Source organism: Cyprinus carpio, chromosome A14 (genome assembly GCF_018340385.1).
Source record: "Cyprinus carpio isolate SPL01 chromosome A14, ASM1834038v1, whole genome shotgun sequence".
Taxonomy (NCBI): Eukaryota; Metazoa; Chordata; class Actinopteri; order Cypriniformes; family Cyprinidae; genus Cyprinus; species Cyprinus carpio.
This window is the reverse complement of record NC_056585.1, coordinates 2585552-2591735: the sequence shown is the minus strand read 5'-3', so window position 1 is coordinate 2591735 and position 6184 is coordinate 2585552.

Here is a 6184-nt window from a genome sequence, read left to right as displayed (position 1 = left end):
CCTTGTTCACAGTTCCCTTTAAATATCGCAATACATGCTTAGCAGCTACCCAGTGTTGGTTCTTTGGTTCAGAAAAGTGTTGTGACAGCTTACTGACAATGAAACCTAGATCTGGTCTAGTACAGGTCATTAGATAGATCAAGCTACCAACCACTTCTCGATACAGTTTTGGATCAACACGTTCACCTTCATTATCAAATTGCATTTTGTTTTCGCATGGAGTTGACCTTGGTTTACAATTAATCATATCAAACCTCTCCAAAATCTTAATAATGAACCTTTTCTGGTTCATTTTTATTTCACCATCTACTTGTGCAAAATCAATACCCAGAAAATGTGTAAGTTTACCAAGATCTTTCATTTTAAATCTTTCCTCCAACATTCTTTTCACATTTCTGAGTGTCTGACTATCGTTTGCTGCAATAAGAAGATCATCAACCCAGACTATCAATATGATTTTCTCACCTCCAGTTTGTTTACTGTAAACACAATGGTCAGCAGGATTTTGAATAAAATCATTTTGAATCAAAAAATCATCTAACATTTTATTCCAATTCCGCCCTGACTGTTTCAAACCATAAAGTGATTTGTTAAATCTACAGACAAGCCTCTCACTTGTTTCTGACTTGACCTCAAATCCTTCTGGCTGTTCCATGTATAATTCAGTATCAATAGGGGCATGCAAATATGCAGTCTTTACATCCATTTGATGCAGTTCTAAACCATATTGAGCTGAAATTTGCATTAAGCTACGTATTGATGTCATATCAGCAGTTGGAGAAAAAGTTTCATTATAATCAATGCCTGCAACTTGACTATACCCTTTCGCCACATACCGAGCTTTGTATGTTGTTCCAACTGGTTGGTTCCTTCACTGTGTAGACCCATCTGCCCCCCCACTATATTTTTACCTTCAGGTAATGTTGTAAGGGTAAACGTATCATTCTCCTTAAGAGAGTTCATCTCCTCCTGCATGGCCTTACTCCACAATTCTGACTCTGGTGAGCTTATAGCCTCCTTTAGAGTGTGGGGTACATCACATGCAACTCTATAACAATAATCAATACTGGTTAGTGCATGGTCATCATCACATTTTATTCCATACTCATAATCCCTCAAATACTGTGGAGGCCTCTTCTCTCTCTGTGGATAACGCCTGCTCTCAACTCTTTCCCTTTCACCTGTATTGGGGCTTGGGTCACACGTTTCAGATTTTATGTCCTGGGAATTTATTAATTCTATTATCTCAGGTTTTGGTAGGTGAGTTTCAGCACTCGCCCTACGCACCATCATCTTCACACATTGACTGATCTGTCTGAGTGTGGCATTCTGTCCCACTCTTTGTGAGAAACTCCACCAACCTGCTTTTGTTTGATTTTTCTGTGTGTGTGTAGAAAACTAAATATGCAGGGCTATTCTTGTCATAACCAATAAAAATCCCTTTTTCACATCGAGAGTCTAACTTTTTCTTGTTCTGTTTGTATGCATAACACTTTGACCCAAATATTTTCATTCTTGAAAGATCAGGCTTCTTTCCAGTCAGCATATAATATGGGGTCTGTCCTACACATCTGTTATAACATCTGTTACGAATAGCAGCTGCAGTCTGGATTGCATATGTCCATAACATTTTTGGTAAGCTACTCTCGATTAACATACACCTTGCCATATCAAGCAAAGTTCTCCAGCTCCTCTCAGCTGTCCCATTCTGATGGGGTGAATAGGGAGCTGAGGTTTCATGTCTAATTGCATATTTACTGAGCAGGGACTGAAATTCCCTGGATGTAAACTCGGTGCCATTATCAGATCTTATACATTTAATTCTGCCATAAGGTGAAACATCAGCAATGAACTTCTCTGTTCCTTTGACTGTATCACTCTTTGCTCTCAAAAAATATGTAAATATTGCACCTGAATAGTCATCAGTAAATGCCAAGATATATCTGAAACCATCTTTTGCTATCAGCTCCATAGGTCCAGCTAAATCTGTGTGCACAAGTCCAAGGGGAATTTTTGCTTTTTCATCTGCCTCCCTATTCCTGTTCTGAACAAATTTACCCTGTGTGCACACTTCACATTTTAAATGAGACATTTCAGTTCTACCTTTGATTTTCATCCCTTTTGTAACATTTTCCAGCTTCAACACATCCTCATAATTACAGTGACCGAGAATTTCATGCCATGTGTGGATATCATAACATCCATGACATTGATCAAAATCATCTGTAACAGTGCTTAAATAGAACAGTCTATCATACACCTGGATGTTAAATGTTACACCGTTCTAATGAACAAGTCTGTTCTGACCTTCTTTGAAAATGACCGTCGCTCCCTGGGACCTCGCTGCCTTGACTGTGAAGATGTCCTGTGGAAAAGATGGGACGTACAGCGCCCCCATCAGCATCATTTCCACCACTCGACCTTTGTTGTCTCTCAGGCGAACTTTGGCTGTACCTTTCCTCAAGGTGATACCGCTGGTCTTCTCTCCATCAGCCAGCTCTAGGATATGCTTGTGTGGCTCAAAACTTTTGTCAAAGTCCTTGAACTGTGTGATGTCCCGGATAATGTGCAACGTGGCTCCTGTATCAACCATGAGGCCTTTTTCCTTCACTCCACTGACCAGAACGGCCTCCACTTGGCCCACCTTAAAAGCAAATGTGTGGTCCTCCTCATCCACCACCCGCTTCACGTTGTCCCGCTTTCTCCGTCTGCAATTCACATCCTTATGCGTGGAACTCTTGCAAAGATGACACCACTGTCGTTGTTCTCTATGCTCGCTCGTAGCAGAAGTGCACTCCACAGCCTTCTGTCCCTTCTGTCCGCAGTTAAAACAGGTCAGTTTCATGTTCCACCCGTCTCTTGCTTTCACCTTCATCACGCTGTCATCCTCTGAGCAAGCAGCACTAAACTTTTCTGTGCTCTCATAGCTCCTCAGCTTTGTTTTAAACTCCGTGAAAGTTATCGTTTCATCACTTTGGGTTACGTGAATAGAAAATGGCTTAAAAGAGTCCGGTAGGCCCTTCAGAACCATTGCGATCAACAAGCCATCACTTAAAGTCTCTTCCGCATTTCTCAAAGCTGTAATAGCGGTCTCTGTGCGAATGACATAATCTGTGACGCTCTCATTGACAGCTTTCTGGAGAGACGTAAGCTCTGTGTATAAGCTAATCACTCGTGGTTTCCCTTTACCAGCATAGTGTTCTCTCAGAATCTTCAGCGCCTTTCTTCCATCATCCGCTGCATCTCTCATCACAAGGGAAAGGCTTTTATCATCCAACAGCTGAACCAGTTCTGCATACGCGTCCTCATTTTTCTTTGCGTCTTCTTCTGCATCGTCATCATCAGATGGTTCGCTCAGTATGGTGTTCTTCAAACCGAGCAGACACAGGTACGCCAGAAACTTAGTTTCCACATAATTTTTCTCTTCCCTGTCAAAACATAAACGGTTCCACCGGCTTCCAAACTCCTTCCTGGGCCCATAACCTGTTGAAGCTGCCATCGTAACGCAAGACAGAAGAGTCCTTGCATCCTTATCTTTCTGCGAGAGATCCTCAAAGACCTTAATCTTCTTCTCCCTGAGCAAGTCGGATGTTTTGGCGTCTTTCCAAACGGTGTCCCGCTGGGAACGCGATGGGAAAAGGACAATTATGCGACGGGAGGACTTTTCTGCAGCAGAACGAGGCCCCAGTCGATGAGCGATGTCAATTCCAAAGTGCAGATCAGCAGCGATGCTTGGGGAAACCTGGCTAAAGAGGTCGATGATTATCTGCTTCACGTTCTCTCCTGAATTCTCCGGAATACCAGCGACACGCAGATTCCATCTTCTCTTGTAAGCATCCAAATCGTTACATCTATCACGAAGTTCAACGTTTTCTTTCTCCAGTTTTCCGATTTTCTTTTGCATCTCGTCAGATTTTTCATTCAAACACTTCACCTGTTCACCGTGGAATTCGAGAGAGCTGATTATCTGTTTAATAGAGTTCGAATTCTCAATCACCGTCTTTTCAACTCCTTGAATTCGGTGCAAAGTTTCTTCGTGCATGGCCTCCATTCTCTGCATAAATCTCATTAGCATAGTATCACTCACCACTGGACTATCAGAACTAGGTTTGCTTTTTTTTGGCGATTGGGGTTCAGGTGTATCTGGTAAAGGCATGAAACCATCAGACTGTCCAGCAACTGTCTCCATATCAGTGCTTAGAGTTCTCCTAGCATAACTATGCATAGCAAGATGAGTTTCTTCTTTCTCTTCCATATTCTCAAGTCAGTGCATCAATTGTAGCAAAAGCATGTGCTAGCACTTCGATAGCTATAGCTTGGAGAGAAAAAGTGCATCTGAAAAGCTTAACAAAAATATTTACAAAGAAAAAAGTATATTAAAGTGCGGCTATTCGAAATTATTTCTGAACATGACCAGTTTAAAAGTAAAACCGGGATTTGAGCAAAAGTTTTTAAGAGCTACTGCAAAACCGTCTTGTCACGACGCCATCTTGGCCCGCCCATAACGATGCATCGTACTATGGTGGTTAATCTGCTAGTTACGTAGTTGTACAGGAAACGCACCCCAGAACTATGAGCCCTGAGTGGAGCCTCGGCCGTTTTATTTTGTTGCGTCCATACAATATTTTTTAGAGTGTGAAATATAAATTTTCACAGAATGTAGCCTATTGATGAACAATATATTGAAGTTTCTCTAAATCCCAAACAGAGTCCAGACATCAGTAAAGTATCCGTTAATGAACATGTTTTATAGGCTTTTTTTACAGACTACCAAAAAACACAAGGGTTTTTATATATTTTGTAGACCTTATGTGATTTAAAATGCACAAACCAGAAGCACAATATCTGCAGAGAAGGGCTGGCCATTCTCAAAACATAAAATATCAATTTTATTTAAATTTTCGTTTTTGTGTTTCAGAGGAAAAAATAAATGTTAAGACATCTCTCCATTACAGACCGTTCTGAAAGAAGAATTTATGCAAACGCGTATAAAATGCTTTAAAATTTTTAACAGATATGTCTAGAGGGTATTTAATAGATCTGCCTCCCACGTAAGATTTTTCTAGTTAGTCGTTCATTTGTCATTATTCAACTAATCACAGGTTTATATTAAATTTACAGCTATAATCCATAATGAGCCTTAATATGTTCCGCGCTCAAGCACATGCATTAAGTTTTCCACAAAGCACAGGCAGAAGTAGGCCAATAATTGTGAAAAAGGAGACATTTTAATTATTTATTAATAAACAAATGATTTCTTGTCGGCTGCAAGATGAAATTCACAGTGCTGACTCTCTCCACATGGACGCGCCTTTAGAGAGAAATGCACCTTCACAGATTACATAATGCTTTCATTTTGAACTGATTCGTTTAAAAGACATTTCAAGCTTTCTGTAGATATATTTCTCATGTATGGGAGACACCACAATTTTCAGTTATTTCATTATCAGGAAAAAAAAAAATTCACGTGACCGAGAGGGCGCCTCCCTGTCATGCACGCATAATAATTTTCGCACAAACACTATAATATGAATAATAATGCATATGCATTACAAAGCAAATATTTTTTTTTTACATGCAATTATCCAAAATAAAACCAAACAAGATTTGTAATGAAGATATAATATGTAGACAAATAAGAATAAATGCTGCACGTGCACTCAGCATCATGCGCAGAGCAAATCTTGCACAATTTTACGGAATATTATACAAACCTGCATTTGAATGCGGCTACAATGTATTTATTTATTTATTATTATTATTATTATTATTATTATTATTACTTAAATTACATGAAAGCAAGTAAAGAAGACTGAAGTTGTCCATTAATGAAGCTCTTTTTTACATCGTGTGTATTTCGAGAACTTGAGTTTAATCATGAGGAGGTTTTATTAATCAGTCCATTCTTTAGAGTTTCAATGATTTAGTTAAATTTTGCAGGTTTAATTTATTCGTTTCTTGTTTTAATTAGGCCTAAATAATGGGAGCGAAATTATTCAGTGCCTCACATTTTACTAAAATAAAGAAAATAATTTATAAAACAGCAAGCCTAGCTCACTATGCTACCACTTTTAATGCTCCAATGCAAAGTAAACCACAGTTTCTTTTGAATAATATAACACATAATTCATATTATATAAATAATACTGCACACTATTTAAATGTGTCTAATCTAAAATATGGT